General features: G+C 47.0%; 1 pseudogene; it reads right to left on the reverse strand.

Annotated features, from left to right (window-relative positions):
- The window catches only part of LOC122072629, a 147836-nt pseudogene extending 127632 nt beyond the window's left edge, over positions 1–20204 (reverse strand).
- Between the last annotated feature and the right edge of the window lie 2996 nt (positions 20205–23200).

Below are 23200 nucleotides of genomic sequence, written 5' to 3' on the forward strand. Positions count from 1 at the left end.
GGGGAAGAGGGGCTGAGGGCGGGGAAAAGATGCTATCAAATGAGAGACAGCTTTCGATTTGCTATCCTTCGGGGAGGAAAGCTCAACACCAGAGAATGATAGGAGCAAGGTCATGGTGTTGGTGTTATGCCTAGCCTTAAAGGACCGATGAAAGAAGCATTATTAGAGTCTCCAAGATTAAGCCACTTGATCCAAGCTTTTTAGTGAAGAAAACTTTCCTCTTAAGCCAGGAGGAGGGATAAATCAGAGGAAATCAATCTTTCCTCCGTGGCAAGCACAAGATTTTGGAGATCATTTTGAATTCTAGATTGGATATGGAGAAGCTTATCTCAACAAGAAGAGACACGGGAGGAGATGTTGCCAAAGGTAGAAGAGTTCCAAGTTTTTAGAACAGCTTTGACATTTTAAAGTTTTTGGCAAAGGAAATAAGCAGAGAGGAGTGGGGAATAAGAGCGCACCAAGCATCCTGGACAAGAGGGAGGAAAACAGGGTGGGAGTACCACATATCAAAGAACTTAGAAGGCTTGGGTCGAATGAGTGGAAAGGGAGAACATGAACAGAGATAGGGCTATGATCAGAGATCCCAGGGAGATCAAAAGATGCATGAGAGGATGAGAAGGAATCAAGCCAAGCTTCATTGACAAGGGCCTTATCAAGTTTACAAGTAACACGAAGGTTACCTGAATGCCTGTTGTGCCAAGAAAACTTGGCCCCAGACCATCTGAGGTCATTAAGGTTAAGGTCATCAAGACAGTCATTGAAGGAGTCAACAGCCTGAGTGTCCATTACCCCCATGTTTCTCGTGACTGAAACAGATGACATTGAAGTCACCCGCAATCCCCCAAGGTCTGGAGCCCGTGGTAGGGGCAAAGGAGCGAAGCTCAGCCCATAGGGGAAGCCTGAGAGATGGCAGATTATGGGCACAAATGACAGACAGGAAACAAATGAGTGCCAGGAGGATGAGAAATGGAGAGAAGCATGGCTTGAGCAGAAGAAGAAAGGAAAGATAAGTGGAGAGATGAGGGATCCCAAAGGACCAGATTCTACCATCAGGGCTATAACTGTAGTTCGAAGCGAAAGACTAAGAAGGAGCAATGGAGGAGATAATATGGCTGGCATTAGCTTTTAAAACACGGGTTTCCAAAAGACAACAGAGGTTGGTCATGGTGGAGCGGATACGGGACCGTATATCAGCTTCTTTGGCCAAGGAATCTAGACCTCGGACATTCCAAATGGTCCAAGGTATCATTGAGAGGTGGGGGAGGGGCAGCACATGCTCCAGGGAGAAGGGAGAGGACAAGGATTTGGAAGGAGTAGCCTTTGAAGAAGGCCTACAGCAGTACCCAATGACATGGGGGAAGGAGGATGAGGGTAAGTCTTAGATCAAACAGAAGACCTCACAGCAGGGGCAGGTTTCTTTTTGGTGGATTTGGGAACATCAACAGGTGGGGGAGGGGAGGAAGTGGTATCGGTAGGCTTAAGGAGAGGAGGCATGGAGAGGGTGGATTTAGGGAGGGTGGTGGTGTCCAAACCAGTAGGCAGGGTCGACAAAGGGTTTTTGGTTATAGAGTCAGTCAATCCAGTAGAGTTGGTGGAGCGAGGCGGTGAAGTGCCTTTCAAGGCAACCAAAGGAGAAGGTTCCATTATAGAATGTGGCCCAAGAGGATTAGGCATGGGGGCAATGGCAGGGGCCAATGTGAGTTCCAATAGAGGAGCCAGAGGTGGAGATAGCAATGTAGAGGGGCCTTCCAAGGCTAGAGCTTTTATATTCGTGGGAAGAGCAGCAAGAGGCAACGTTAAGGCAGGACCTTCGGAGGTCAGGGAGGCATTCCGGTAGACGACAGGAATCCCAAAAGGGGAATCAGAGGACTCTCGAGAGTGATCAGGGAGTAGCAACAGTAGTGGCTGAAGACAACCAGCAGGGAGCATCAGTGAAGCAGACCAGAGGCAACGTCATGTGAGCGAGAGCCGAATTGGAGAGCAGCGTAATGGCAACGGCAACTAGGAAGAGGCCTGGATGGCGTGGGGCCTGCAAAGGAGGGCAAGGCCAGCAGAAAGACCAACAGAGATGGCGATGGCGAGCATGTACCGACAGGCAGCAAAGGAGACGTTGCAGTCAATAAGCAGGGGCATCTCAGGAAGAGACTCGGGCGAGGAAGATGGGGTAGCCAGGTTGGGGATAGGCAAGGGAGTCGGGATGGGCGAGAATGTGGATGTAAGTGGGTTGGAAGTGGGTGGTCCAAAGGAAATTTAGAGAAAGGTGTTAAGAACCTAGACAGGAATAAATAGGTTTAGGGGAATAAAAGGATCAGAAGGGTTAGACCGGACCGGACCAGACCGGACCAGAGAGGGGTTAGTATGGTGAGGATAAGTCGTGAAGGGGTAGAAGAGGGAAGTGAGGGTTCAGAAACAGAGGGGATGGAAGACGAAAAAGGAAGAAGAGGAGGAAGGCAGGAGCGATAGGCAGGCCTGACCAACTAGATGGCCGAGAGATCCAACAGGAGTAGCGTGTGGAGGTGGCGTTTCCTCAACAGGCTCAAGCATCGAGAATCTGTTGGGACCAGGGGATACAACGACATCAATCGGACCAGTGGGTAAAGCGACATCAATCTGAGCAGTGGTAGCCGGCGAGCGGAACCTAGCAATCGAAGCAATGACAGGAGATTCCGACAGCAATGGCCGACGAGCGGAACCCTTCTTTTTTTATCTTCTTATATTGGGATTAATAAATGGGGCTTCGGGAGAATGCTTAGCGATTGTAGGGGACAAAGCGGCCAGAGGCAGAGAGTCTTCAAAGTTATTTTTAGAACAGAGGGTGATCGTGTGTCCAAAGCATTTGCATAAGGTGCAGGTTGGAGGCACCTAGTCATACTTAACCTCTTGAATGAAAGAGTGACCCTCTCCATCCCTAACAGTGATTGAAGATGGTAAGATTTGGCTAGGTTCAACCTCTACACAAATTCAAACGAATGACAATCTATCCATCTTCTTCGTACGTTTGTCGAAGTAAAGTGGTTTTCCAATAACAGAGCCAATATGACTGAGACCAGTAACACACCAAAAATGAAGGGGGAGGTTAGGGAAGATGAACCACAAGGGGAGAGAAGTCGGCTCCAAACGGCTGAAGGAGGTATAATCATCCCATTGATACAAGAAGATCAACTTATTCCCCACATACTAGGGCCACCATCAATGGAAGTCGATTTATCACTAGGAGTAGAGAAATTGAAGACAAATGTTCCATTGTCAAGCATGAAAGTGGAGAGAGAACCAAAGGGCTTCCATTGATTCTGAAGAGAAGTCTGAACAATAGAGAAGGGCGGGCGACTTCTAAAGAAGTTTCCAATCACACAGTTACTCCATTTGCGGATCTCCGGAGCTAGCAGGCCAGGCGGACAGAGGGCAAAAGGGGTGGAGTTGAGAGTTTGAGGGGGGTGGAAGAATAAGGAGTGTCCAGCAGAGAGAGGAAGGGAGGAGGGAGCAAGGGAGGAGACAATAGAATTCCAAGGACGATGCTCAAGGGAGGAGGCCGGAGAGGGAAGGGGGGATGGAGGAGGAGGCAAATTGTGGGTTCACAGGGACAGGGTGGCCAAGGACGGAGGGTGGAAGAAGGTCGACGACAAGGGGCAGCAAAGGGGAAGGGGGCATACGGAAGGTTCAGGTCATAATCGAAGGAAAGTTGAGAAGCTCATTGATGCTCGTATTAAGTGGCTTGATCTTGGAGACTCTTACTCTGCTTATCCCATCGATCCCTCAAAGCTAGATCCAATGTGAATACTATTCCTAAGCTCATCTCCTCTTCTGGTATTGAGTTTATCAACCTTGAGGATATTAAATCTGAGGTTGTCTCCCATTTCCTTGGTATTTTCTCTGCTCCTCTCCTCCCCCCTCCTATCCCCCACAATCTTCTCAACAAATTCGTTCCGGATGATCTCCTCCCTAGTCTCCATTCTATCCCTCGGATGATGAAATTCTCTCTGCCATCCTTTCCCACAAAGCCAATAAAGCCTCGAGTCCTGATGGCTTCAACATGGGTTTCTTCTCCTCTTGCTGGAACATCATTCGCAATGATCTCATTCTGGCTATTAGAAGTTCCTTCTATAAACTCAAATTAATGGAATCAATCACACCTTCTTTCTTTCATCCCTAAAAAGGAAGGCGCTGACTCCATGAATGACTTCAGGCCAATATCTCTCTGTAACCTCCTCTATAAATTCATTGCCAAAATCCTGGCTAATAGGATTAGAAAAGTCATTGACTCTCTTGTGAATCCGAACCAATCGGCTTTCATTGCATGTAGGAGCATAACGGATAATATCATTCTTTGCCATAAGATTATCAGGGGTTTTGACTGGAAATCTCTCTCCCCTTCTGCTCTCCTCAAAATTGATATTCACAAAACTTATAACTCTCTCAGCTGGGACTTCATTTCCAAAATCCTGCTTCAGATGTCCTTCCCTCCCTCCTTTGTCCACTGGATACACTATTGTATTTCTACCCCCGTTCTCTGTTTTACTTAATGGCAGTCCCACGGGTATTTCCCCTCTGGTCACAATATCAGGCAAGGTTGCCCCTTGTCCCCTTTCTCTTCTCTCTCTCCCTTGAAATTCTATCGCGTTCCATCCAGTTTGCCACTGATCTCCATCTCATTTCTCCTATCCCTAAATGTAAATCTCTCCGCCTCTCTCACATTGCCTTCGCTGACGATATTATGATCTACTCCAAAGCTGACCCCCTCTCCATTTCTACTATTATGTCCTCCCTTCACTCCTTTGAAATTTTTTCAGGGCTCCGAATTAATCTCCTCAAGTCCAATCTTTTCCTCTCTGGTGTCTCTGATGAGACCCAATCCCTTCTTCTTGGAATCACTGGTTTTTCCTTAGGATCCCTTCCTGTTAAATATATCTGGGTCTTCCCCTCATCTCCTCCAGGCTCTCTACTCATAATTGCTCCCCCTTACTTAATCTCCTCCGAAAGAGGCTTCAACTTTGGAAAGGCGAGCTTCTATCCTATGTTGGGTGTCTCACTTTCATCAGATTTGTTCTCCAATCTCTTTATCTTTATTAGTCGGGGATCTTTGTCCTTCCAGCTACAATTATCAAATCTATGGAGGGTCTCCTCTGCTTCTTCCTTTGGAAAGGTTCTAATTCGTCTAAGTTCCTTCATCCTCTATCTTAGGAGAAGGTTTGTGATACAACCAAATTGATTGCCCCATAAGGTAAGGACCCATGTCGCCCACCTGATAGAGGCTGCAAGGACTCCGACTCCGTCAACCGCGTAAAGGGAATATTCCCCACGAAGGGGATAGGACGTATCCGAGTAGGACTCGAAAAGGAAAGGAGGCGGACCCAAGGGGACGAGATGTATAGGGCCTCTGAGGGCTTTCGGGAGGAGGTCAAATGCGCCATCGCCCCTGGGTTCACAATGGGCGCTACTGAGGTCCGAGACTGGGTCCTCGAGCACTACCCAGAGGTCTCTTTCGAGGACAGCGGGCTCATCTTCGTAGAAGAGTGTGTTGAGGCAGCCCCAATAGCCACCGAGGTTGCCGACGCCGACGCCGAAGGCTGTAGCAAGGAAGGTGAGGTTCAGCTGCAACGTGAGGTGCCTTTGACTCCTGGACACGATGGCTCCCATGGGGAGATCCTCCACCATGCCGACGACGAGGCCGTGAATCCGACAGACGCCCCCTGAAGCCACCCTGCACCCTACCTCAACCTTCGGGCCTTCTTTTTTTGTTATATGAGCCTTCGGGCTATCCTCTCTTTTTCCTTTGTGATGTGACCCTTCGGGCCTTTTTGTGTAATCTCGGTCTTCGGGCCTTTTTTTAATAAATGAATATTTCCCTTTCTTCGGATACCTTTGCCTTTTACTTTTTTGCATTTTCTCTGATAAAGGATCTTTAGCCTGTAGGTAGGTGCAAGAAGGCCGAACCCTTCGGCGGCCCTAGGATTAATAGGCCTCTACTCTAGTACGAGGCTTGGTTCTGCTCCATTGGCTTGTCCGAGAGGTTTCCCACATCCGAGGGCTGTGGACATGAGGGATCATGATCCAGTAGGATTCGGTCAGTGCCCCCGACCGAGGTAAGGACCCTCGGTCTGGTCTGCTCGGCCTTGGTCGGAGCTCCCAACCGAGGCCGTGACCTTTAGTCAGGTCAGCTCGGCCTTAGCCAGAGCCCCCAACCGAACCGTGACCTTCGGTCAGGTCAGCTCGGCCTTAGCCAGAGCCCCCAACCGAGGTAAGGACCTTCAGTCAGGTCCGCTCGGTCTTAGCCTGAGCTCCCAACTGAGGTGGTGGCCTTCGGTCAGGTCTACTCGGCCTTAACCCGAGCTCCCGATCGAGGTTGTGGCCTTCGGTCAGGTTTGCTCGGCCTTAGCCTGAGCTCCCAACCGAGGTAGTGGCAGTGACCTTCGATCAGGTCAGCTCGGCCTTAGCCAGAGCCCCCAACCGAGGCCGTGACCTTCGGTCAGGTCGGCTCGGCCTTAGCCAGAGCCCCCCACCGAGGTAGTGGCCTTCGGTCAGGTCCGCTCGGCCATCGCCCGAGCTCCCAACCGAGGTAGTGGCCGTGACCTTTGGTTAGGTCAGCTCGGCCTTCGCCTGAGCTCCCAATCGAGGTGGGGACCTTCGGCTGTATCCTTTCGTCAAGTTCCCTTCGGCTCTGCCTTGATCAACAACCGTGACGATAACCGAGGTAAGGACCTTCGGCAAAGCTAAAGCCATCAAACAGGAGAATTCCTAGCAATTGCCGTAAACCAACTTACATATTTTTCATAAGTAAAATCATCCGAAGAGTTTAGGATGAGGAGTTACAACTAGAAAATGCTTAGGAGCAAAAAATTACAAAATGTATGTGATTGCTCGCTACTTCACTACTGGTAGAATTTTCTCAAGTTCTTCGAGTTCCACGATCGGGGTACCCTCTCTCCCCCCATAGTCTCCAGGTGATAGGAACCCGGTCGTATTACCCTTGAGACTCTGTAAGGACCTTCCCAATTCGGAGCTAGCTTTCCTTGATGCCTTGGGTCTGATATTTCTACCCTTTTGAGGACGAGGTCACCCATTCTGTACTCGTTCTTTCGGACTTTGGAGTTGTAGTGCCTCGCAACCCTCTGCTGGTAGGCGGCGATCCTTTCTTGTGAGGTGTCCCTGACTTCACTCAAGAGGTCTAAATTCGCCCGAAGTCCTTTATCGTTTTCTTCTTCATTGTAGTACTGAATCCGATGGGTTACGGCCCTACCTCCACCGGAAGTACAGCTTCGGTGCCGTAAGTTAAAACGAAAGGTGTTTCTCCGGTGGCCGATCTCTCAGCTGGGCGGTAAGCCCAAAGGATATTGTACAACTCATCTGCCCATAACCCTTTGGCATCATCCAGTCTCTTTTTTATTCCTTGGAGCAGGGTACGGTTGGTTACCTCTGTCAGCCCGTTGGTCGGTGGATACCCGACAGATGTTTTCCTGTGGTCAATGCCGAGGGCATCACAAAACGAGCCGAAAGTCGGGTTGGCAAACTGAGTTCCATTGTCCGTCACCACTACCCGAGGGATTCCAAATCGATAAACTACCGCTCTCTGGAAGAAGTTCCTTACATTCTTTTTGGATATCGTCGCCAACGATTCGGCTTCTACCCATTTGGTAAAGTAGTCTACCGCCACCACTACAAACTTCCTTTGTCTCGTGGCCAGGGGGAATGGGCCCAGGATGTCCATTCCGGTCCATTCCCCACATGGCAAATGGTATCGGGCTTGATAGGGACGAGAGCTCGGTAGAGTGCTGCCGAGTGACGGGGGTGAACATCTAGCACTTGATGCACTTTTTGACTAACGATTCCGCGTCCTTCCTCATTGTCGGCCAGAACAGGCCCTGCCTCAACACTTTATGTGCCAAGTCCCGGGCTCCTAGGTGTTGGCCGCATATCCCTTCATGCACTTCTCGGAGTGCATACTCGCCATCGACGGGGTCCAGACACTTGAGGTACGGCACGGTGAACCCTATTTTGTACAATGTCTCGTCCTTCAGAAGGAAGCATGCTGACCTCATTCGTACTTTCCTTGCCTCGTCCCTATTCTCTGGGAGCTTTCCTTCCTTGAGGTATTCGGTTATGGCATCCATCCAGCTATGGCCGTGTTGGCCTACAGGTAATACGTCTTGGGGTCCTTCAGTACTCAGTTGTGATAGCACTTCAAAATACACCGATCGTCCAAGATCTGCGAAGTCGGAGGTGGCCAACTGCGACAGTGCGTCTGCACTAGCATTCTCTTCTCGTGGCACCTGCCTTACCTCGAATTCCTTGAAGGTTGTTATTCTTTCTCGTACTGTCTTTAAGTACCCAGCCATCCTTTGTTCTTTAGCTTCGTAGTCTCCATTCACCTGTCGTACCACGAGCTGTGAATCACTATGCACCACCAGCTCCTGTACCATCAAAGCCCGTGCCAGATTAATTCCGACTATTAACGCTTCGTACTCTGCTTCGTTGTTGGAGGCATCGAAGTCGAACAGTAGGGCGTACTCAATCTTGAAACCTCCGGGGCTAACCAATATGATCCCTGCGCCGCTTCCTGCGCTGTTGGAAGCACCATCCACGTACAATGCCCAAGCCTTTTCCTCTCGGTCCTCAGAAGATTCCTGGGGATCGTCAGGGAGCGTCGTCTCGGCTATGAAGTCTGCGAGGGCTTGTGCTTTTATTGCGGTTCTCAGTTTGTATTGGATGTCGAATTCTCCCAACTCTATGGCCCAGTTTACCAGGCGACCAGACATATCCGGCCGCTATAATATCTTCTTCAGGGGCTGGTCTGTGAGCACGCATACTGTATGCGATTGAAAATAGGGCCTCAGCTTTCTTGCCGCTGTTACCAGGGCGTAAGCCACTTTCTCCATCTTTCTATATCTTGTTTCGGCATCTAGCAGGGTTCGGCTGATGTAGTATATCGGCCGTTGCTACCTTCCTTCTTCCTTCGTCAGTACTACACTTACAGCTACTGCTGATACAGCAAGGTACAATTGTAAGGTATCCCCGGCATTTGGCTTTGTTAGCAGTGGGGGTGAGGCCAGGTACTCCTTTAGTTGTTTCAAGGACTTTTCGCATTCCTCCGTCCACTCGAACTTCTTGGATCCCTTCAAGGCTCTGAAGAAGGGGAGGCATCTGTCAGCCGACCGAGATAGGAATCGCCCTAAGGCGGCGACTCTGCCGGTTAGCTCCTGGACTTGCTTCACATTATGGGGTGACCTCATATCTCGAATGGCTTGTATTTTCACTGGGTTGGCTTCAATTCCCCTCTCCGAGACAATGAAGCCGAGGAACTTTCCCGAGGCTACTCCGAATGCACACTTTGCCAGGTTCAGCTTCATGCCGTACCGCCTCAGCACCTGGAACGCCTTTTCTAAGTCTTGAATGTGTTGTTCCGCCTTCAGGCTTTTTACGAGCATATTGTCCACGTACACCTCCATGGTTTTGCCGATCATCCCCTTGAAGATTTTATTCACCAACCTTTGATAGGTGGCCCCTGCATTTTTTAGCCCGAAGGGCATGACTTCATAGCAGTACAGTCCTCCCTCGGTCACGAAGGATGTTTTCGGGACATCAACCTCTGACATCTTGATCTGATTGTACCCCGAGTATGCATCCATGAAGCTCAGCGCCTCGTATCCTGCCATGGCATCAATTAGGAGGTCTATTTTCGGCAGGGGGTATGCATCCTTCGAGCAGGCCTTATTCAAGTCGGTGAAGTCGATGTAGATCCTCCACTTTTCATTTGCCTTCGGGACCATCACCACGTTGGATATCCACTCCGGGTATTGGATCTCACGGATGAACTGGGCCTTCAGCATCTTCTCTACTTCTTCATCCATTTTCTGCTGCCTTTCGGGGGCGAAAGTCCTCTTCTTCTGTTGCACCGGCTTCTTCGCCGGGTTAACATTCAGATGATGCTCTATTACCTCTCGATCTATTCCAGGCATGTCTGAAGCCGGCCAGACGAAGGCGTCAGAGTTGTTTCGGAGGAATGAGACGAGTTTTTCTCGTTGTTGCCTTGGCATTGTAGCCCCGATCTGGAATTGTCGAGCGTTATCCCCCTCTTTGGCCTCAACTTGTACCAGATCCTCAGCCGGTTCCCCCCGTTGATAACTGACGTCATCGCGCAGATCTTCTATCGGGAGCGCCTCGCCCGCCTTTTCTCTTCCCCACAAGGTAGTGGCGTAGCACCTCCAAGATGCCTCCTGATCGCCTCGAGATTCCCCGACACCGTTCTTAGTTAGGAATTTTATCTTGAGATGGGGTGTGGAGACAACAGCCTTTAGTAGGTTCAAACCAACCCTCCCTAGTATGGCGTTGTATGCCGAGGTAATGCCTACTACCAGGAAGTTGATCATGACTGTTACTTGGCAATCTCCGGTGCCAGCTCTTACTGTCAACTCAATCGATCCTTCCACTTTTACTGGGACGTCGGAGAATCCCTGCAACGGGTGTTCGACTTTCTTCAACTTTCCCTCGTCCACACCCATCTTCTGGAAAGCCTCAAGGAATAGGATATCAGTTGAACTGCCGTTATCCACTAAGATCCTCTTCACTCTGCAATCCGCTATGGTCATGGTGACTACCAAGGCATCGTCGTGCGGAGTGTGCACCCCTTCCAGATCGTCGTCTAAGAAGGAAATAACTGTCCCCATCCTCGCCTTCTTGTTCGACCATTCAGCCACATATACGCTTCTCGCATAGGCTTTTGCTTTCCTGGCCGAGACTGAACTTTCTCCAGCGGCTAAGCCTCCACAGATGGTCGTTATAACTCTAGTTGGGCTCTCATTCCCATCCCAGAGGCGATGGTCAGCTTCCTCAGGTGTCCGGTCCCTTCGTCGTTCCTGATTGCCTCTGCGGGCAGCCCCCTTCTTTCATAGCGCCTCTGCCATCTCTCCGACTGTTGTCCCTACGGTCATTATCGTCTTGGGCATCCTCCTTTTCGCGGTCCACGAATCGGCTTAGATATCCTCTTCGGATCATTCCTTTTATTTCCCCCTTGAGGTGCCAACAATCTTCGATGTCGTGGCCGTGGCCGTGGCCGTGGTCCCTGTGGAAGTGGCAATATCTGTCCATATTGCGTCTCTCGGGGTGCCGTCCCATCTTCCCTGGCCACTTCATGGCTCTGGCATCTAGGGAGTCCTTTATCTGCATCAGTACATCCGTTCATCTCCAGTTCAGAGGTGCGTATTTCTCAAACTTCCTTGTGGACTGGGTGCCCGACCGCGCTCAGACTTTCATCTTTTGCCTTCTTCGGAGGGTTTGTCGTCGCCCCTTGAGATCCTTTTCCTTCCCGTCTTCCTTTCAGCTTCTTCATCGGCTTGAAGGGTTTCTTCCATCTGGATGTTCTTATCGCACCGAGCTCTCAGCTCGGCCAGGTTCCTCGGTGTATGCTTCGCCAAAGACCTTTTCAGCTCCTTATCCTTGACGCCCCCCAGCAGGGCTGTGAACTCTTCTTTCGGGTCCAGACCTCTGATCGTGATCTTCTCTTGTTGGAAGCGCTTCATGTAGTTTCGCAGTGATTCTCCTTCATGTTGCTTGACGTTGGTCAAGTTCAACGTAGTCTTCTGAAGGGGTTGGCTACTGGAGAATCCCTTCACGAAGAAGTAACTTAGATCGCTGAAGCTGTGGATCGACTTCGTCGACGGACGATTGTACCATAGCCTTGCCGCTCCTCTGAACGTCAATGGCAGGGCGCGACACAAAATGTTTTCCGAGACTCGATGGAACTGCATAGCAACCTTGAAGCCTTCCAGATGATCGACGGGGTCCCCAGACCCGTCGTAAGTGTCATACTTTAGTAGGCGAAAGCCGATCGGGAGCAGGTCCCTCATGACCTCATCAACTAAAGCCGTGTCATTAGTGAGGTCTGGCTCGCGAGCTCCCGTCTGATTTTCTGCCACCTTCTTGATCTCATCTTTCAGGCCCAGGATCATCTGCTTTAACCCCGAGTCCTTGTGTCTCTGTTCGTCTCCTTGGCGTGGTTCCCCATGTCGGTCTCCGGCGGCATGCCGCGTCCTTCCCCTGGGTGCGGGACTTTCCCTCATTGCTCGGTTTCGAATATTATGACCGGACCTTATCGATCCTGTACTGCTCCGGTCCTCGTCTCGAGCTCTCTCGGGCTGGATATGGGGGCCTCGCGGTGCTCCGCCGGTCTTCTGAGAGACAGTTTTGGAGACCTCCTTCATTGCCTCGGCCATTTGGTCATATTTGTCCTAGAGGGCTTTGAACTGCTCCCTTGTCACATATTCTTACGCTCCAGGAGGGGGCAGAGGATTACTATCTTCGCGCACCGAATATCCAGCCGAACGCTGGTACCTCACGGAACCTTCCCGATTATCGTTCCCCCTTTCTCGTCCAATTTCCATCGAGGGAGGGAGCCCTCCTGAAGGTTCCTCCTCCCCCATATTCATGTTCGATGCTGCTCTCGTCTTCTTACGATTGTAGGTTCTCCCCACCATTACTGTCGTTTCCCACGGATGGCACCAATCTGTTGCTGCCGAAAATCCGTATAAGCTGATCCTGCACAAGCACAGACGGCAGAGGCCCGGAGCTTTGTCCGGGGTTAGTCCTCCGACGCTCAAGTTAGAGATCAGCCGCACAGTAGCACAGTTTTTTTACAGGAGTAATGGTGTGGGTTTTGATGCTTACCTTTTTCCTCCTCTCCGGCCCTCTCTTATAACCCTTAGGGTTTAGGGTTTCTCTTTTCCTTGGAGGAGTCCTCCTCGGATCCGCCTCCTTTCCTTTTCGAGTCCTACTCGGATACGTCCTATCCCCTTCGTGGGGAATATTCCCTTTACGCGGTTAACGGAGTCGGAGTCCTTGCAGCCTCTATCAGGTGGGCGACATGTGTCCTTACCCTATGGGGCAATCAATTTGGCTGTCAAACTCAACCGGAGGCCAGATGTCTTGACGCTTCGCCATCGCCATCGACTCCGCGTCTGTCCCAAGAAGGGCAAAAGCAGAGTTCACCGTCCTCAAATCGGGGATATCCCAGACGGTGCCGAAGGGCACCCCCTCGGACGACCTCACGAAGAAGAATTTCTCCGTCCACCCGTGGATCGACGTTGGGTAACCGTTCAGCAGCCGAAGGTCTTTCCGAGGGCTGAAGTAGTACCAGCCCGAAAGCCCCTTGCAGGCCTGAAGAAGGAAGCAATTGACGAAGAGAGGGAGGGAGAGAGGCCTCTGGCGCCTAGAGAAAAGGACGACGAAGCTAAGCAGCTGCCACCATCCGTTTGGCGTCAGCTGGGTCGAACAAATCCCGTAGTGCCGAAACACCCAGGCAAAGAAAGGATGGAAGGGAAGCCGAAGGCCGGCCTTAAACGCCTCCTTATATAGGCACAGCTCTTCGGAGTTCCAATAGCTGGCTCGGTCGGTCGATTTTGGTAGCCGGAGCTCGAAAGTATCCGAGATACTGAAGGAGGCCCTTAGCTCCCCCAGCTCCAGCTCATCCATGGTGGAGACGATGTGCAAGGCCTCCACCTCGAGGGGGTCCTGGGTCTGGGCTCGGGATTCAAGCACCCTCTCCCTGAATCCCTCACCGTTTGAGCCACCTTCGGACCCAGACGGCGAGGCCGAGGACGATGAGTCACGAGAAGAGAGCGAATCAGGGGAAGAGTCCGAGGACATCCCTCGGACCCCCCTGGACTCCAATACCTACGGCGAGACTTTGTCCTCTCGGAGGACGAGGGATAGTACCCGGATGAAGAAGACATGGTACTTACTTTTGGTGAAGACGAAGCGCTAAAGGAAAAGGGACACCTAGACCGAAGGAAGGCTCTCCGAGGGAAAAACAAAAGTGGCCCACAAATGGACCCCCACACTTTATAAATAGAAGAAAAACGGTACGACTTCCCGAGCATTAATGGCGCCGTCACGTCACCAATTACCACCCCTCGAGATCTGCACCAAAGCGGACCTGACTGAATGTTCATACCACGATTGGGAGCTCGGGCCAAGGCCGAGCGGACCTAACCGAAGGTCCTCACCTCGGTTGGGGGCTCAGGCTAAGGCCGAGCGGACCTGACCGAAGGTCACAACCTTGGTTGGGAGCTCAGGCTAAGGCCGAGCAGACCTGACCGAAGGTCCCTACCTCGGTTGGGAGCTCAGGCCGAGGCCGAGCTGACTTGACCGAAGGTCTTAACCTCGGTTGGGAGCTCAGGCCAAAGCCGAGTGGACCTGACCGAAGGTCCATACCTCGGTCTGGAGCTCAGGCTAAGGCCGAGAGGACCTGACTGAAGGTCCTTACCTCGGTTGGGAGCTCAAGCCAAAGCCGAGCGGACCTGACCAAAGGTCACAACCTCGGTTGGGAGCTCAGGCTAAGGCCGAGCGGACCTGACCGAAGGTCCCTACCTCGGTTGGGAGCTCAGGCCGAGCTGACCTGACCGAAGGTCTCGGTCTCAAGCAAGACTAAGGTCGAAGCCGAAGGAATAAGGCCGAAGGGACGCATAAAAGAAAAAAAAAATGATGATGAAAAACTTGGTTACTCCCATAGGAAAAGCCTCCTGGTGAGAGTAAGGGGGCTCCTGATACGGCCAAATTGATTACCCCATAGGGTAAGGACACGTGTCGCCCACCTGATAGAGGCTGCAAAGACTCCGACTCCGTCAACCGCGTAAAGGGAATATTCCCCACGAAGGGGATAGGACGTATCCGAGTAGGACTCGAAAAGGAAAGGAGGCGGACCCGAGGACTCCTCCAAGGAAAAGAGAAACCCTAAACCCTAAGGGTTATAAGTGCCGAAGAGGAGGAAAAAGGTAAGCATCAAAACCCACACCATTACTCCTGCAAAAAAACTGTGCGGCCGATCTTTAACTTGAGCGTCGGAGGTCTAACCCCAGACAAAGCTCCGGGCCTCTGCAGTCTGTGCTTGTGCAGGATCAGCTCATGCGGATTTTCAGCAGCAACAGTTTGTTTACCTAAAAAGGAAGGAGGCCTTGGTATTAGGAGAATTAAAGAGGTCGACTCTATGGGCATCCTGTGAAGCTCATCTAGAAAGTTGTTTCCAAACATCATAGTATCTGGGTAGACTGGGTCCACTCCTCCCTGCTCTACCATAACTCTCTCTGGACCACTCCCATCTCATCTAATGCTTCCTGGATTTGGAGAAAAATCGTCAGTTTTAGACCTCTGGCCCTTACTGCCATTTCCTTTTCTATTGGAAATGGCCAATCCACCTCCCTCTAGATTAAGGGTGTTAATCGGTTCGGTTTTGGTTTAAATGGTGCGGATCGGTTCGGTTCGGTTCACATTTATTTGACTAAAATCATAACCGCACCATTTACTAAACGGTTCCACTTTAGGAAACCGTGACCGTTTAGTAAACGGTTTCGATTTCCACGGTTTCTAAACGGTGTCGATTTCATGGTTTTAAACGGTTTTGGTTTCGGTTTATTCCATACGGTTTGTAAAACGGTTCACAATCGGTTTGTTATAACTTGCAACCATCTCTAAACTGAAGATCATAAGCTTATCAAAAAATAATTGGCAACCACAAATAAGAGATTCTATATTAACGATGGAATGTCTTAATTTGACAATCTAGTGCTATTTCTTTGCATGGCCCTTCTCAAACATTTAAAACTAATATCATACAACATCTAAGTCCAGCCTTCTACAGCATAAAATATTAAAATGATAGGTGGTTTAACCAAAACACCCCATCTATGATAACATAATAATATAGTAACATATATGGATTACAAGTTCTTGATCTAAAGCCTAAACTTGAACTGAATTGCAATAAATCATACCAAAGCAGGATGGGCACTTAATTTAATTGTTAATTGTTACACGGATTACTGCCCCTTCTTTATTTAATTGTTATACGGATTAATCGGATCGGTTTAAACAGTGTAAATGGTTTAAACGGTTTTAAACGGTTTCAATTCGGTTTGAAACCAACGGGTTCCACGGTTAAAACCGACTCAACCCGTTTAGCTAATCGGCCTGAAACTTGAAACCATAACCGCACCATTTACTAAACGGCTTTACGGTTTCGGTGTAAACGGATCGGTTCGGTTTCGGTAAACGGTTTCGGTTACAAATTCACATCTTTACTCTAAATGGACCCCTGGCACCCTTTTGGTATCCTCTCTTCTCTAGTCACTCCTAGGATCATCTATTCCTCTGATCTTCCTAAATTCCCCCTCGTATCCTCTATTATCTCTCCCTTTGGGTGGTCCCCCCCATCTCCTCCCCACCCTTGCGGATCTCTAGTCCTCCATCCCTCCCATTCCCCATGGTCATAGAGGCAAAGATAAATGTGTTGGGCTCCCCTCTTCCACTGGGTTGTTCTCCTCTGCCTCTGTTTGATCTTTCATTAGATCTTCTGACCCTGTTGTTCCTAGGTGAAATCTCGTCTAGTTCAAGGGCCACATCCCTCGCCATAGCGTCACTATTTGGAGATGTCTCTCCAATTGCCTCCCAACTCAATCCTTCCTCATTCACCATCATATCCTTGTCAACTCCTCCTGCTTTCTCTGCCCTCTTGGCTCTGAAGATATCCCTCACCTTTTCTTCCTTTGCCCCCTTTCCTCCTTGATCTGGAAAACTGTCCTGTCTCGTTGTTAGCCCTATAGGAGACCTATTCTCCCCTTTGGTCGGGAATGGATTTGGATTGATATGACTTCTGCGGGCTCCTCCATCTGTGATACCATTGGAAAACTTACCTTCTCTGCTACCATCAACCACCTTTGGATGGAGGGTAACATTCGTAAATGATCATCCAACTCTCACTCTCCGGATAGGATTTGGACCACCATCTTCTTTGATGTTTCCTCCAAAATCCAAACCCTCCCCCTCTGTCCCGTCCCTAACTCCCTTAGAAATAGGCATATCCTTGCCTCCTGGAATCTTCCCATTGATACCATCCCCCATTCTTGAGTTCCCCTCTCCCCGTTGTTCCCCATGTTCCCACCCCCTCCCCTCCCCGGGCTCTTGAGTGTAATTGTATTTTGGTTAAAGTCATAGGCTTTTCCTTGGCTCTTTGGGCTGTTGGTGTTTTATTTTGTGCTTCTGTTTTGCTCCCTGTAGGGTTTGCTTCTTTGTTGGCTTTTGCCTCTCCCCTCCCCCTCTTTTCCCTTGTATTTTCTTCTCTCCTCTGGTAATAAATTTATTTATTCATCAAAAAAAAAAAAAAAAATTGGTTCATGTTCTTATTTCTCTGGTTGTAAACTTAGATTGGCCCTTGTATCGGATGGATATTAACAATGCCTTTTTCTATGGTGATCTTCAAGAAAAGTTTATGTAGCAACCTCCGGAATTACTCAGGGGGAGAATTCATCCAAACTATGCAAACTTCACAAGGCCATCTATGGTTTGAAACAGTCTCCAAGAATATGGTTTGATAAATTCAGCTTCATTATTACTTAATGTGGATTCTCATAGTGCTATTCTGACCATTCAGTTTTAGTTCGAGGCCAGAACTCTAATGTATTGTGGTGGTTGTCTACCTGGATGATATTATTTATTTGAAAATGATGTATCTGGTATTGTAGAGGTGAAATCCTATCTTCGTCAACATTTTCAGATGAAAGACTTGTGTTCTCTTAAGTATTTTTTGGGTATTGAAGTTTTACGGAGCAAGAAAGGGATCATCCTATCACAAAGGAAATATGTGCTAGCCCTCTTATCTGAGGCTGGAAAGTTAGCTCCTAAACTGGTTGACACCCCTATAGATCCTCATTAAAAGTTTCGTTCAGTGAAAGTGAAGATTTTGAAGACATACATCGTTATAGGAGGTTAGTTGGAAAGCTTATTCACCTAACTGTTATTAGGCCAGATATATCTTTTGTTGTTAGGGTTACCAATCAATTCATGCAATCTCCAAAGAAGATTCACTAGGGTGCGGCATGTCGTATTTTAAGATATCTAAAAGGAGCTCTAGGAAAGGGGCTTATTTATCGTCCTCATCAGAGTGTTAATCCGGTAGGATTGTCTGATGTTGATTTGGGCTGGTCCTGATAATGACATACGGTCTACCACAGGATATTGCACTTTTGTCGGGGGTAACCTAGTCAATTGGAGGAGCAAAAAGCAAACAACAATGGCCAGGTCTAGTGTTGAGGCTGAATATCAAGCCATGGCACACACTGCAGCTGAACTAATGTGGGTGAAGTCGTTGCTTCAAGAGTTGTCCGGTCACTCATCCCGTGAAGATGTTTTGTAATAATCAGGCCACTAGCTATATTTCTACTAATCCAGTGTTTCATGAGCAGACTAAGCACAATGAAGTTGACTAGCACTTTGAGAGAGATGCCATCATGAAGACGTTAATTGCAACTCCGTTTGTGCCTTCTATTGAACAACTTGGTGATATATTTACCAAGCCTCTATATGGTCCTACTTTTTGCCATGGATATTCCAAGTTAGCCTTGGATAATTTATACGTTCCAACTTAAGGGGGAGTGTTAAAGAAGTCGTGGTCTATCTCTTATGCGTGCCACAATATGCCTTGTTTCCTATTGTGGGTCTATCTTGTGTTTACTGCTTAGTTTAGGATTCAATATTTGTCTTGTTTCTGTTTTAAGAAAAGTACTAAAGTTGTAGTATGATCAGGACTCCTTTCCTAGTCTGAGAAGGAAGTCCTGTGCTGACATGTTACTTCATTATAAATATTAATGTTGTAGAGGATATCGGTTGTCATTCTCTTAGCAGTCCTCTCTGTCATACTTGTTACAAGGCCTAAGCTATGCACGTCTTTCCTCACCACTTCTCTTAGAGTCATTTTAGGTCTGCATCTGGCTCTTTTAGCTCCTTCAATCTAAATTTAATCACTCATCCATTTTGGAGCATCCAAAGGCCTCCGTTATACATGGCCATGCCACCTCAAACGACTTGTGATGTAACAAGATGTGAATCATTATATTAAATCATTTGTGGGACCCACAAGTCTAGAGCACAAAGATTAATTAGTTTGTTAATTTCGCTCACCATACTCAAGTAAAGATCTTAACAATCCCCAACCGCCAAAAAACCCTCTCAGCATGATTACATGTGAAGAGCATAGTGCTAAACATAGACGTATTAAAGATGGTTGTCGCCAATGTGGGTGCTACCCTAATAAGTGTGAAAGGCATTTTCTTGGGACAAGTGCCAAGTTGGAAAAAGAAAATCATGGTTTATAAGACAGGAATCAGGAACTGGATCCGAATCAACCAGAATGGGTGAAATAGGCCAACCCCCCCCCTCTTAAACACTAGTTTCTATGCAGGATCAGTCTGATCCAAATCGGCCTGAGCCAATTCCGATCAAATTTTTCAAACCCTGGAAAAAGTTTTTTTTTATTTTTCAAAATCAGTTGCCTACAATGGTAAAAACTCCCCTCCCCCGAAGGAAAAGAATCGCTCGCATGCAATTCTGATTCTCAAATTTACAAATGTACAAAAGAGGAAGACAAAACAAAAAAAAAAAAAAAAAAAAAAAAAAAAAAAAAAAAAAAAAAAATGAATCTACTAAATAGAACTTCCGTATCACGTTTACCTCCAAAAAGCCAACAATCCTTCAAACGGAAAACCCTAATCCAACAACATCTGGCTGATTAATAAACGCAAACAAGACAAGACTGATCAAACTCAACAAAGTCCAAACCAGGTACACCAACCATGTTGAAGCCAAGCAGAGCTACACAGCGAGGCAGCTCAAGATTTCAAACTACGAATAAAGCAACAGAACCAATATAATGCCACAGCTGGTTAGGTTAAACAAAGAAAAAAAAACCGGATACGGGGGCAACAAAAAGGTCAGAGCTTCCAACCGTGACGGATTATCAAACCAATATATCCTTCGTTCGATCGGAATGAAACTAACGAGGAAAAGAATAATAAATATCTGAAATGAAACTCTTATCAACATAGAGCAAAAACCAAATTAGCAGATGAAACTCGTACAAGTTTTCTCCAGTTAATTCTTAACTGAGCCAAAAATGGATCCAAAAAAAAAAAAGATTCAAACATTCCACGAATTAAAGAACCAACAGAAACAAGGAGATTACTATACAGAGAGAGAGAATAAGAGAGAACCTGTTAGTGATTGAAGAGGCAGCATGAGCAGTCGTTCTTCGGTGTTCTCTCGGCTCCTTTGGAATACAGATGACCAAAGAAGGATGTCAACTGTCACAAAAAAAGAAACGCGCGACTCTGACCTCTCTAATGAGGAGTCATCATATGAAGCGCCATTTCGGCGGAAATTTTGCCCGCGAGATATGGAATGTAAAATTAAAAAAAAAAAAAAAAAAAAAAAAAACTCTGGTTATTTCTGGTTCAATTGAAATCTTCAACCTCCCAATTTTGCCCCCTATCTTTTATTAGATAGACGTGCGCGGACTGCGGATACCCGCAGATTCAGACCTGTCGGGTTACCCAACCCGATCCGCCCAATGGCCACCCGACCTGCAACTTGGTCCCTTCCGCTCGTATTGATTCAGGCTACTTGATCCAAAGCACAACCAGTGAATGTTGACCACACTTCAAAAATTTTGCAGCCATTTTAGTAGTGAGGGCTCCCTTTATTGATATGTGGCACCACCATCTATAAGGGTTATTATTTATAGGGATTTGCATATTATTATTCATAACAGGTAAGGGAAGAGAAGAGGATAATAGGCCTGTATTCCAATTTCCCCAATCAAGAAGTAACTTACCTTTGTAGGAGGAGGGGAATTTGGCAAAAAAGGAAATCTAGCTCTGTAAACAAGGTAAAATTTGGGATCCATATATCAAACCAGAAATTAGTGTTATTTCCATCACCAATCCATCGCAAATTCTTTTTGTTTAGAATAGGTAAAGCACTTACAATATTGTTCCAAGTGGTGGATCCTCTTTTTCTTAGAGTTTTGGGGTGAAAAAAACTAACCTGTCAGGGAAGTATTTACGAGAGAGGACTTGTGTCCATAAGGATTGATCTCAAGTAATCAACGCCCGTCCTAATTTGAGTAGAAGGGCCCTGTTCTAGGTTTTAGCATCTCTAATACCCAAGCCACCTATGGATTTAGGGGAGCAGATTTTGTACCATCCAATTAGTTGAGCTTTTCTCTTTTCGGTTCCATCACCATTCCAAAATCTTGAATACATGGAGTCAAGTTTATTGCAAATAAATTTGGGAAAAGCAAAACAAGACATAAGGTAAGATGGGATGGAGGATAAAGCCAATTGGGTTAGAACAGTTTGTCTTGCAAAAGAGAGAGGGTCAGCTTTTCACGTAGGAAGTTTTTTATTAACTCCAAGGACACCATGGTTGAATCTAGAGCTGCTAGCTCTGGGATGGAAGAGTCTGGTGCCAAGGTAAGTGTAATTACACTCCATCCCCTTGATGTCTAGGATATTACAGCTTGCATTCTTACAATTTGAGCTAACATTGAGCTAATGCAATTCCACTTTTGTTGAAATTAACAGTTTGGCCAGACATGTCCGAAAAAATATCAAGAATATAGAGATATCCTCTACATAGGCTCAACAGAAGATAAAAGTATCATATGCAAAAAGTAGATATGAAATTTCTGGAGATCTACGAGCCACCTTAATGCCTTTAAACATATTCAGGGTTCTATAAGCATTAAGCAGGCGGGAAAGACATTTTATAGCCATTATGAAGAGGAAAGGAATTAGGGGACAGCCTTGTCTGATACCCCTTGAGTTCAAAGAATTCAAAAGCAGAACCCCTTAATTTAATGGAGAAAGATGAGGAGCCGATGAGGTAGCTTATCATGTCTCCCCATTTTTCTCCAAACCCTAGAAAGTCAAAGAATCTCTCAAGAACCCCCATTCCATTTTATAATAAGCTTTGGCCATGTCAAGTTTAATGGCCACATAACCAGTCTTACCTTTAGTGCATCTCAAAAAATGGAAAAGTTCCTAGGCAATGGTGGTATTATCAAAGATCTGTCTACCCAGGACAAAAGCAGATTTAAACGGAGAGAGAATTTAATGAAGGACACATTTGAGCCTGTAAGTCTAGAGTTTGGTGATGATTTTGTGTGATACATTGCATAAGCTTATATGTCTGAAGTCCTCAACCAAGGTATCCTTGTATTTCTTAGGAACAAGATAGAGAAGTGTATGGTTGACATCAAAAGGTCAGTAGTCATCTTGGAAGAATTTGGTAACAAAGGTGCATAGTTCTGGATAAATTAAATCCCAAAATTTATGGAACAAATCAGCTTGGAACCCATCTATCCCAAGGCTTTGTAAGCACCAATGGAAAAAACAACTTTCTGAATTTCTTCAAAAGAAGGAATTAATGAAGTAAGTTAACATCAGAGTCATCCAAAGAGGGGGAAACATACATTTAATGAAAGTGGGGTCAAGAGGATTAGAAGGGGTGAAGATATTAGAAAGGAAATTTGCAAATTCTTTGGCCATATCAGTTGGGTTAGTGATAGATTCAATACATCCCTTTCGACAATTAAGTTATCTTAGATATGTATATGTCCTAGTGAAATTTTTTACAAGGGACTAAAAGTTTAGCATGCATGAAAAGTACCACGAATATAGAGTCACAATATGACAAATTCTTAATTAGTCTCATTTGATATTCAACTATTTCTAATATGTCTTCAACACTGATTTGTCAATAAAAGTATGTCTAATTGCTGAATTTTTTTTATTCATGCTAGAGGTTCCATTGATTGAATGTGATATAATTTAAATAATGAAAAGTGATATAGCATAAAAAAGAAGGTTAGATTTACCATATGTAGTCAAAAAACATAATAGCATACAGATTTATATTCAAGAAAAAGAAAAATATTTCTTGTATGACTAACGGTGTCCTTAACACCAAAATATTTGGGTCATGTAGGGAAATTGTTGTCAGAATATTGAGAGAGAAAACCTAAGTGTCATCTTTGTGTAGGAAAACTTTTAATTTATCACCTGCATGGAATTTTCATAGACCTGTAACAGAAATTGTTAGAAAATTGGTGGGCTGAGTCGTGTCACTTAACACTGTCCTTAGGACTATAGATGCCCACTATAGTGCAACCGGAAATATTGCAAATCGGCCTCTAAGATAAAACAGTCCAATGGCTCCCCCAGTAATCGTGCACTCGACTATTGGACCCCTTCGAATGCTACAGGGTTGTGCTAAGAGTTCCACTGGGGCAGCAAAGGTATGATAGCTACTCCTTGACACCCATGGAAGAAAATGAGAAAATATTGGAAAAGAAAAATCCTCTCCTTTGAAAGAATGAGAGATGATT

Source organism: Macadamia integrifolia, chromosome 3, assembly GCF_013358625.1.
Source record: "Macadamia integrifolia cultivar HAES 741 chromosome 3, SCU_Mint_v3, whole genome shotgun sequence".
Classification (NCBI taxonomy): domain Eukaryota; kingdom Viridiplantae; phylum Streptophyta; class Magnoliopsida; order Proteales; family Proteaceae; genus Macadamia; species Macadamia integrifolia.